The sequence below is a fragment of the Mauremys reevesii genome, linkage group 7, assembly GCF_016161935.1.
Source record: "Mauremys reevesii isolate NIE-2019 linkage group 7, ASM1616193v1, whole genome shotgun sequence".
NCBI lineage: Eukaryota > Metazoa > Chordata > Testudines > Geoemydidae > Mauremys > Mauremys reevesii.
The window spans coordinates 24,902,160-24,914,553 of record NC_052629.1 but is presented as its reverse complement, the minus strand read 5'-3'; positions in this window follow the sequence as shown (position 1 = coordinate 24,914,553).

Sequence of the window (12,394 nt, the reverse complement as noted above, 5' to 3'; positions counted from 1 at the left end):
AATCATGGGTATAACACTGTATAGCTAAAGAAAAGATAGGGCTAAAACAACATGTAACCAAAGAAGAGATGGGGCAAAAGCAGACTTGACTCCTCAGGAATGAGTTTGTGCCAGTATATATTATAGCATAGTGTCCTTATGTATTAGCCATTTGGAGAGATGCTTATTTGTTAACAAAAGGTATGAATTCTTTCAGTGAATTATTGATAACGTCTATGCACATTTCTTCCGTTTGGCCTAAACTGTTGATCTTTAATTAATTCTGTTATGAGATGTTGCAAAAATGAAGGTCCAAGTATTGTTCACTGTGCCCTTCATAATTTTTATATCATGTTCCCGCTAACTCTTCTCCCTTCAGGCTATACAATACTTGGTTTCTGTAATATCTCACCCTACAGAAATCACAAGGATTGGTCCCAGTCCTTGGCTGTATTACAGAGGGTTGATCAAGTTATACTAGTGTTTGATTATAATGGGTTTTTTATCACTGCTGCTGCACAGTGGGAAGGTATTTCATTATGTTATCCACAATGACTCCCAAGATTTCATCCTTAGACTATACTGTACCTGTTGAGCCTAACAACATGAGAATTTTAGATTGTTCTTACCACTCTTGCTTGTAACACGAGCATAGGCCTGTTTCACCATTGCCCTTGTGTGGTCACTTACAACAGAGCAGAGGAATAATATGCTAGCAAATCAGACTGGTAGCATTTTACATCTCTTTGCACTGTCTCATCCTTTAGTGTTTCAGCGATAGTGTTATTCATTTGAATAGACTTATATGTACTTATGCTACAGTTCAGAAAGTAAATTAGATAAAATCATAAAAACTGAACACAAATTTCAGAATAGGTTTGTAACAAAAATAGTTAATATACAATTATATTTTGCACTGTATAGCAACAGTATGAGACGTCTGTATTTAGGAACAATACTAGGGCTGTCAATTAATCGCAGTTGACTCATGCGTTTAACTCAAATTATTTTTTTAATCGCAACTAATCACAGTTTTAATCGCACTGTTAAACAATAGAATGCCAATTCAAATTTATTAAATATTTTGGATGGTTTTCTACATTTTCAAATATAATTATTTAAATTACAATGTGTACAGTGCTCACTTTTTATTATTTTTATTACAAATATTTGCACTATAAAAATGATAAACAAAATAAATCATATTTTTCAGTTCACCTCATACAAGTACCATAATGCAATCTCTTTATCATGAAAGTGCAACTTATAAATGTAGATTTTTTTGTTACATAATTTAACTCAAAAACAAAACAATGTAAAACTCTAGAGCCTACAAGTCCACTCAGTCCTACTTATTCAGCCAATCACTAAGACAACCAAGTTTGTTTACTTTTATGGGAGATAATGCTGTCCGCTTCTTATTTACAATGTCACCTGAAAGTGAGAATAGGCGTTCACATGGCACTTTTGTAGCCAGCATTACAAGGTATTTACGTGCCAGATATGCTAAACATTCATATGCCCCTTCATGCTTCAGCCACCATTCCAGAGGACATGCTTCCATGGTGATGATGTTCGTTAAAAAAATAATGTGTTAATTAAATTTTGACTGAACTCCTTGGGGGAGAATAATGTCTCCTGCTCTGTTTTACCCGCATTCTGCCATATATTTCCTATTATAGCAGTCTCAGATGATGACCTAACACACGTTGTTTGTTTAAGAGCACTGTCATTGCAGATTTGGCAAAACCTAAAGAAGGTACCAATGTGAGATTTCTAAAGATAGCTACAGCACTTGACCCAAGGTTTAAGAATCTGAAATGCCTTCCAAAATCTGAGAAGGATGAGGTGTGGCACATGCTTTCAGAAGTCTTAAAAGAGCAACACTCTGATACAGAAACGAAAGGACCCGAACCACCAAAAAAGAAAATCAACCCTCTTCTGGTGGCATCTGACTCAGATGATGAAAGTGAACATGCGTCGGTCTGAACTGCTTTGGATCATTATTGAGCAGAACCCGTCATCAGCATGGACGCACGTCCTCTGGAATAGTGGCTGAAGATGAAGGGACATATGAATCTTTAGCGCATCTGGTATGTAAATATCTTGTGACACCGGCTACAGCAGTGCCATGCGAACATCTGTTCTCAGTTTCAGGTGACATTGTAAACAAGAAGCAGGCAGCATTATCTCCTGAAAATGTAAACAAACTCGTTTGTCTGAGTGACTGGCTGAACAAGAAGTAGGACTGAATGGACTTGTAGGCTCTAAAGTTTTACATTGTTTTATCTTTGAATGCAGGGTTTTTTGGTAAATAATTCTACATTTGTAAGGTCAACTTTCATGATAAAGAGATTTCATTACAGTACTTATATGAGGTGAATTGAAAAATACTATTTCTTTTGCTTTTTATAGCCCAAATATTTGTAATAAAAAAATAAAGTGAGCACTGTACACTGTGTTCTGTGTTTTAATTGAAAACAATATATTTTAAAATGTAGAAAACATCCAAAAATATTTAAATAAATGGTAAACTATTATAGTATAACAGTGCAATGAATTGCACGATTAATCACGATTAATTTTTTAATCACTTGACAGCCCCAAACAGTACTATAAAACTGTTGAAGAAAAAGCTCACCTATTGTGAACTGATCTAATCTACTGTGCTTTAACAAATTAGAGAATGTCCTTCCAGCCTATTTCAACCCTCACCTGCCACTGTGAGTTTGCAAATAGCGTTGGGTAAACCAGTTGTCTCTACCAGTTCACATAATACATATGGTTGTTGTAAAATATGGACTAGTTGTATAAAGCAGAATATAGTGTTCCCTTCTGTTCCTCGAAGAAGCGCCCATTAAGACTTGCTTAGACCTTGCCACTTAGTCCTTGCCTGCTTAGACCTTGCCACTTCTTCATGAATGAGGAATGTCATTTTAACTTTTGCATCCTCCCCTCTTACCTTTCTATGCCAATTTTCTCTAGTCCTTTAAACACCGTACATTATTACTGTGTTTTAGTTCTGGATATCACCTAATTCTCTTGCCTCTTAAGTAAACCTTGAGACCTGAGAGTACAATTTGCACTGAAATTATAGGTCATTTCAGATCTGCATTTTTAGTCACCTTATAACTCTGATACTTCCACCTTTTTTCAGAGTCTACAAAACAAACAGAAAACATTTGTCAACCATTCCTCTGATGCTAATCTACAGTCTTGCTACTTTTGATTAGCATTGGTGGCTTTACTGTACACGAAGTAGGTCCTTCAGTAATCAAGGTTTTATCAAAATTACTTCTCAGATTGATTCACATTGTGAAAGTACATTCATCCTAATGTTGTAATGGCATCTAATAGCAAACCCCTTAATACTTTTTTTCTTAATGTAGTTTACAGTAAAATATTGAAAAGCTTCTGGGATGTAAAATTATAAGAGGAAGGTATGCTGCATATTTTTTAAAATCACAGCAGCCTAGGAGTGCCATTTTACCACCCATTGTTTTGAACTTGTAGTGTATTGCACATAGCCAGAAGCCCAAAAATTAATTTAGCCATGTTCCTGGGGATGCTCCTAGATGCTGTTTAATAAAATACTTCTGTGTAGATGCAAATCCAGCTTTATGTATCGTGTCCATAACCAATTGTGAAACACCTAGTTTAGTTAAGCATCACTTTCTTGGGCCCTATCACATTCCCAATGAATTCAATAGCGAAGTCCCAGTTGTTTCATTGGGAGTAAGACATGGCCCTTTAGGTGTCCCTGATGTTCTTCCCTTGGCCTTTTCGCAAGACAGTCACTGTTATTCAGTATCTGATACCAACTTCGGCTGGTTCTCACTGGAAACAATGTAATTTCTCTTGATTTTCATGAACTAGAGAATATGTAAAAGTCCATTGCAGAAATTGAGTGGGCGACTTTTCATTTCCATATCTGAAGCTTTAGGGCAACTCTGGGCTGCTTTGTAGTATGTTTACATGCTAAAATTGTTTTGAATTTTTTCCCCCGTTGGAATATGGAATGTGTGTCTAAACAGGCTAGTATGAAAACCTTTTGAAAATGAGATCTTTTAATATATTAAAGACATAACATTAGTAATTTTTTGTAATGTATTGTATTTGTCATCCAGTTCCAGGCTTGCCATCAGTCAGAATGGTAAAGCTGTTGTAATGGGTACAGACAAATACAATACAGATTTGAAGAGGTAAGCATTCTTCAGAGAAGACTTGTGTTAAATCTGCACTAGAACCACAAAATTATTGTTTTGAGAGTTTTCCTTACCATATAATATATCACTGTGGTATTTTGATTTTATTGGTAATATATACACTTTATATTTCCTAATGTTTATGCTTTTGTACACAAAATAACCTGTGGGAGGTACATTTGAATGTGTATAGCAATACACAGACTTGTTTCCTGGTTTTAATCCAGATATAACTGATACAATCTAATATTTTTATCTGATCTTTTTTAACTTTGTATTTTGTAAATTGCTGTTCACAAAAGCAGTAACATTAAACACCACCTTGGCTTAAAAGTGTGAAAGTGACTGTTTTTCCTTCACATTCTCATTCATAATCAAGTTACACTCTTCAGATGGTTGAAATGTATAGATAAATGTACACCATTTTTATTTTGTACACCACTGTAGAGCTAAGTGCCGTTTCCCCATCCCATGCCAGACAGTTCAATCCCTGGTCTAGTGTAATCACATATGAAGCTACTAACATTTCAAAACAAGCTCACTTCACTCAAGCTCTGTTTTAATAAAGTCACAAACAGCATCATCCCACCTACACTCTGGGTCAATGGCAAAAGAAAATATCTCCAGCAAATATACATGAAGCCTTCCATCCTAACTTTCCCCTTACTCCTGGTTTCTTTCAGGACTCTTTCTAGACTGACACCAGTCTTCACCTCAAGCTTAGTTGCTCAAGATGTTCTATAGTGCCTAGAGAGACCTACAACAGGGCTTCTCCTTACTGCAGAGACCTGCCAACTGCCATTTTCTTCAGGTCTCCTCAGAGGAGAGACCACAAATCTCTTGCTCGCGCCAGGTCTCTTATTACACAATAAAAGGGCTTTATATCCCTGCTGCTTTCGCCATCATACATTGTTGCAAGACCTAAAGACCCTGGGAAATTACCAGTTCCAGAAAGCCCTGTGCCTTGTTTCCATCCAAACAGAAGTAACAGCTGGTCTTTGAACCCCTCTTTAGCAGGCCAGCTCTATAGACTTATAAATTAAACTGTAAATCATGTCTGATAAATGAGAAAATATTTTTTTTAAATGATGTATTGGCTTGCATTCATTCCAGTTCTGGTGCAGATTTCTTTTAAAAGGAGATCTAAGAAAGGGAACATTAAAGGAATTATACTTATCTGATTTTTACTATTTTAAACTTATATCAGAGTATTATTTATTTGTATTATTATAACAACTAGGAGCCCTAATCATGGACCAGAACCCCCCGGTGCTGCACAAATGCAGAACAAAGTCCTGAAAACTCACATTCCTGAAAAAGGAATAACCTTACTTAAGAAGTTAATATTTGAAGCCAAGATGGGTGATACAGGGCCTGATTTTCATCTTGTGTCGCCATTTACACCTGTGTACAGTGGGTGTAAGATGCTGACATCAGTGCAAGTTAATCATAGAAATGTAGGACTGGAAGGGACCTTGATAGATCATCTAGTCCAGTCCTGACTCAGTGCAGGGGACTAAGTATTATATAGACCATCCCTGACAATTTGGTTTTGGGCTTTTTTGGGAGTGGAGGGGTTGTTTTTGAGGATTGGATGAAGGATTCTGATTTGGTTGCATTTTACATCCACTCCGCATTGATGAAAATTGACTACACACCATTCAAGATAAGAGAATCCGGCCTCTACTATTGGCTTGATGTCTGATTTGAGCAAGTAAGAGGGGCTGATCCAATGTGAGAGTGAACATGAAAGGGCCAGGATGAGAATAATATATTTTTATGTTAAAATAGAGTTTACTCAAAAGGTTTCTTTTGTTTGTTGGGATGGGATAATTATGAACAAACTGTATTGGCACTCATATTTTACTTGGCTGGATGGTGCTGGTCATTCGTGAAACTGAGTCATCAAAACTTAGATTCGAGGGAATAGACAATTAGTCATTTTCATGGGCTTGTCGGTGCCAGCGGGTGAAACTAAGAAATAAATACAAACAGTTATAGTATATTTGAAACTTGAACAAGAGTCATGCTGTAAATTACCAAGCTGACCTTTTACATGCAAAACCAAAGCAAACCTAATGCAGATAAACCTATTACTGGCAATACTATAAGAAAACAATGTAATAGAAGTATATTTGTCCTATATTAAGTCACATTTCAATAATTTTGTTTTTACATTAATTTCAGATTTAAATGTAAAGTGAAATAATAGCAAGTCTAACATTAGGACTCATATCTTACCATTAATCCACATGGAATGCCTGCTGAAGTTAATGGGAATTTTGTATACATACTATCGGCAGGATATAGTCCTGATGAGTAGAATTTCCAGAAGTTTGACTGATGCAGCAGATATTATTTTACCACAGTTATTTCTGAAAAGAAAACTAACAAATGTGTACTAATTGCATTATAGGTGCTATTCACTTGCTTAAGTACTTTGCTGAATCAAGGACCGAGTGAACATGCTCAGCCCATGAATTAATTTTTTTGTTTATATCACACTTGAACAAAAGCATAAGTGGCCAATGAAATCTCAAAGAGTTTTGTGGCACCTGCTGAGGTGTCCTCAAGTATTTTCCAAGTCCCAATCTTGCTCTTTGACACACTGAGTTAACTTTCTCAGCTTGTTTTCCCAGTTACTAAGGCCACCACAAAAAGGACGCATCTCTGTCAGATACATACAGCTAAAAATCAGAGAAGGAAAAGTACAAAACCCCAAAATCTTGTGATGAGGTTCTGCCATCCAGGGTTCTCCACATCTCCTTACCTAACGTGAGCCTCTAGAGTACCTACAATGGTCTCTGAGGCCACAGTTTCTACAGATTAAAGGAGTAGGTATGCCAAGGTAATGCTAAGGGTCTAGCGTCCCTAGTTCTCCAGACCTTTTTGCAAGTCTTCATGCCAGAAACAGTCCAAAAGGAAAACAACACATAAAAAGCCAGCTGAAGGTATTTTTTTTCTTTTTTTTAAAGCAAGTATTAAAGTTCCTTCTATACTGCCTTTTAAGGTCAAATTGGCTATTACTGAAGTCACTACTGATGTTTGAGCCTAACCTAGTGTCAAAGCTTGTGTTGGTTTTTCCATTCAACCTTAGATCTCCTCTGACTTGAATGTATTATTAGAAGTCACAGACTTTGTAGTTATGTTGCTTCAGAATCTACTATCTGGAAAATAATATTCAAAAGGTGGGTAGGAAAAGATCCAATGTCTGACTTGTGTTAAGAGAACTTCCTGGCTGAGATTTTCAAAGAAGTGCATCTTCCCTTCTTTAAGGGAAGATGTGTGGCTAAATCCACTGCACTGCTTTGAAAATCTTAGCTCCCATGGTTATCTTCAGATGACAAATTGTTAATAAGAGTGAAAAAAATTGTTTAACATAATTTTAAGAACTGCTTATACATCAGGCCAACACAATTGACACTAGCAAATCATCAGAAATTATTTTCGCCCATTAAACTGAAGTTCAGAATATTTGAAGACCATTTGGTGAGCAAGATCTCTTTAAAAATAAATAATAAAATCTTCAAGATCATGAGTCTATCAGGGGATTAATTAAAGTCAATGAAGAAATGTTCAAGGAAAGGTTTGCTCTCTGAGGTGCTTATTTTTCTTCCTGTCTCAAAGACTCTCCTAGACTTGATTCTTTCTCCTGTTAAACAGATCATCCAGATATAACTCATGTATTTCACATACACTCAGGGTGAACAGTGTAACAGATAAATGGCAGTGAATTTGTCAGCTCATTTTCAAATGGGGCTACATAAGCATTTGCCGGTGTTCAAATCTCTTTGGCAGAGCTGGAGCAGGCAGGTGGGAAGACCTCCACCACCTTCTGCTTTAAATGCAAGAAGCATTTCTTTGACCTTACCTTCTCTAATATAAGAGTATGTGTATTAGTGTCATTTATTTAAAAAAAAAAAACTCCCCTGCACACACTTCTCTTCCTTCAGGAAGGATGAGAGAACAAATGCATGGCAATGTTAATCATATTGCTTCATGCATTACTGGAAGGTGTTCAGATACTCTAGGGATGAACAGAGTGTAAGAACCTGAGTAGGACAGAACAAAGGGAGAGAGCGAGTCTGTGGCAGCTGGACTTAAAGTTGGTAGATCATCATTCAGTGCCTATTTCTGGATTAGGGTGCCTAAATTTAGACACCCGAGTTTGTTCTTTCCTATTCTTAATTAAGCAGTGTTTCTGATTTTGAGTTTTCAAGTTATAGTTGTGGCCTTCTGGAAACCCCAGGTAAAGACTTGTTTGATGGTTGGGGACAATGTGGAGGATGGGACCTGCCAGTATAAAGGACTGGCTCTTTTTTGGACCAACCATATATTGAATTAGCTTCTGGTGTTGATACTATTTAATGCCATGTCTTGATATGTATGTGTGATTATGGTGTTGTTACTAAAACAATGTAGGAATCACTGCATGATATTTGCTTGCGACACAGGGTGTCATTCATGAGTTATACATAAATGGCAGCTTTACATATTTAAAGAGAACATGGACTGCTTCATATCTGAAGTATGTTTCCCAGGAGATACCACCACCATTTGATCTATTTTGATTTAATTTTTAATTTTTACATTTTAATCAAATGGTAGTATAACTCCTTTGGGAAAACATACTTCAGTTATGAAGTATTCCCTATACTAACCTTGAGAATCTTACACTGTATTGTCTCATCTGTAGGTGGTCTTTTTATGTCACACATAATTAAAATGAATTGCTGTTTGAGAACCATACAACGGCATACAGATTTATGAATCTTGAGGCGCCTCCATTCAGATACAAACAATGATATCAGAAAGTGTGAGCAGATAAGCAGCATGAGGACAGGAAGTGGTAAGTAAGATGTTTGCTGATGAATACTCGTTACCTGGGCCCTGAGAGAGTAGACCAGGTGCACAGTAAAACATTAAAGAATGTTTTCTGGAGACAGATAATATTCAGTGTGGTTACATTATACTACATTTTGCTGTAGAGCACAGTTCTGTCTTCTATATTTAAAATATTCTAATACCTTTTTATATACTAAGAAATGGCTAATATGTCACCAGAAAAAAAAATTGTGAAATCAGATTTACTAGGAAAATGTACTTTACAAAATCTAATGCAACTTGTTTGTATCATCCTACTTTATCAGACTGTCTCAGAATATGTGAATGTATATTTGATAAGATTAGAGAGTAGCAGGGATCAGAAAATAAGACTACAGAATTTGCATTCACATTTTCACATATCTGAAGGACAAAATGTCATTTTTATATTTGGTTTTGATTCTTAGTCACATCAACGTTGTCCATAACACTGATTTGTGACTATGCATTACATTTTACTTTCATTAAAACTCTTATGACATATTTCCAAAAATGTGAACTTCAAGAAAAAGGCCTAATTTGAATAAGCATAGCTAAATTCTTTGTCTAATAAAAATAAACATAATACAGTTCTGTATCATTTAAAACCTGTGTAATAAGCAGTAGGAAACAATGTAGTAAAAAGTAAAAGAAAATGTCTCTGATCTTTGAGTATGGGAATGTTTCTTTCTAGCAAGGGTTATTTTTAATGTATAATAAAATATCTGTGAAGTTACAGGCAAGGCTGCAGATGGAATATTGACCTGCAGAAGCAAGGGGTTTTCTGAATCAATAGAACTACCAATGAGAAGTCAACCTGAGATTTTCTGGTGCATATGTTCATAATATGCCATACAGCATCGGTGTTGCCACAAGTGATTGCAAATAAAGGCTGCAAATAGGTGTGATGGTTAAGCATTAGGGGCAACTCTTAGGAAGCACTCAAAGTATCTGTCAAAATCTTAGAATGGTAACGCACAACCAACAAGGCCTCTTACTGTTTGAATCATGGTCTATCTAGCCCATATACGATGAAGCAACACCATGCACTCAGTCATCTGGGAGTCAGCTCCTCAGGCCACAACATCCCGATTGGCCATTTACCTGCAGGGGAATAGTACCCGCAAATGGCATAGCCTAACTCTGTGCACAGCACTAGCATCCCTCCATGCTTCTGTCCTCACACCACTTCAGCGACCCACTTACTCTCATTTCTGTGCTTAAGTTTAAGGTGAGTGATGAAGCCAACCAGTGCACCATGTTGTTTAGGACTCCTGCTGCACACAGCAAAAAGACACTCTCTCTAATGTTTCTGGACCTGCAGATCACTATCAATGCTTATCGTTGCCCAATGTCAAAAACATTTGAGAATCCAAGCCTCTAGAAACCATCTCCTATCTAGTCCCCCATGTTTTGAGGTCATGATGACATTGCTCAAACCCACTGTGTGCTCAGGTAGTACAGTGATGAATGACCTAGAAATGCCTATGTAAATATATTGACTCTAAAGGTTAAAAAAAGTGTGTCTAAAGCATGGCAACTGGATACCTAGCTAAAAGTCATCTTGGAGAACAAAACGTGATGTTAAAAGTTAAGGCCCTGATTCAGCAAGGTACATAGGCACATGGCTACTCATGGGATTTGAGTCTCATGAGTAGGCAGATGCTATACTCACGTGCTTCAAGTCAGGTATATGCTTAAGAACCATGCCAGAGCGGGGCCTTATTTAATAAATAAAGGTGTTTCCACATAAGACAGGAGGGTGGAAACCATGTAACTCCCTCACAATCTGCCCCTTTCTCTATAAAACCTCAACCCAATGTGGATTGGACCAAGGGGAAAATGAAGAAAAACCACTAATGAAATATAGACACATATGCATGCATCTTACTGCACACAGAAAGTCATCTGCACATTATAAAATGCCACTAGCTAGAAGACCCACCTACAGCCAACATCCTATTATGACATTCTAATTCACACAAAATCAACTTCCTCTTCTCCAGCAGAATATCCCCCCACAATATCACACTTTCCCTCAGTCTCACTCATCTCCATAACATCCAATTAATACAAAATTCACACAAAATCCACTGCATCTCCTAAAATAAGAATATAATCCTTTAAACCGGAATTTGCAACAAAGGGAGTGACATACACACTGGGTCAAGACAGCGCCTGACAGAGTCTTGGGGCTTGGTTTGTCTATGTACCATCATTGTAAACACAGACATTATAGAATTGTACTGGCGCAACTGAGCAGAATTTGGTTGACATTATAAACTGCAAAACCAGCTTCCCCCTAAAATGTTAGGTAAGGAAGCCCTGCTTCCCCCCGCCCCATGTCCTATGGGTTTGTGCATGTGTTATTTTTATTCACTCACTTCCACCTATCAGCAGCAGCAGGCTCCCTTGTAGATGAGTAGCTCTGATGAGTCTTCTACTCTCTAGTAAGACCCATCCTATTAATCTCTCCTCTATCTGGATGGTGAACAGCTGCCAGCAGTTGTCCATGTTAACAAGTACTGTTTTTAGTGACTCCTACCTGGATGGTGCTCGCAACAGTAGTCTGGGCTTTGGATGGTGAGCAACCCTAGTTATTTGTGTTGTACCTTTAGTTTTAAAATTATATATACCACTGGGAAGGACACATTTTAGAAAGTTAAAAAGGGTTATTGCAGGAAAAGAGTATAGAGCAGTACTCACTCTGAGCTGACAGTCTAATCTATAATGAAAATACATAAACGTGCTGGGCCAGATGCTCATCTGGTGTAAATTCACATAGCTCCATTGATAGCTTTTCTGTGTATCTTAAGTTTGTAAGGTTACTTGTACCAAGCTATTGCTCTTCCCAGGAGAATGGTTTCTGACTATGAGAATGACCGTGTACTCAAGTATCTACATATTCAGAGCATCACAGTCTAGTGAGTCTGTGAAATTAGGGGGAATAAATGCAGTGTGCATATTCAGTGTGCCATCTGAAAAAAACCCATATGAGTTTATGTCTAAATTAAATTTCTTCAAACATGTCAAAAGTATTAGTTCTCATTCAGGACTACATAATTTAATCAGATGAAAATAAAGCCACTGTGAGCTATCTTAGCTCAAAACATTTGTCTGAAAAATGTCTGACCAGGTGAAAGTTTTTTATTTCATGAATGGATAACTCAAAAAGCCTTAACTGATTTTATAAGATTGTTCAAAAATATTCACTTCTGAGCTAAAACCAAGTATGAAAAACTTCAAAGGATTGGATTATTTTTAGATAAGGACTCTGAAGAGAGGCCTTGAGTGTCATTTTAACCTTAGTTATAATGGGCAGGAATTGTTGTTACTATAATATTATA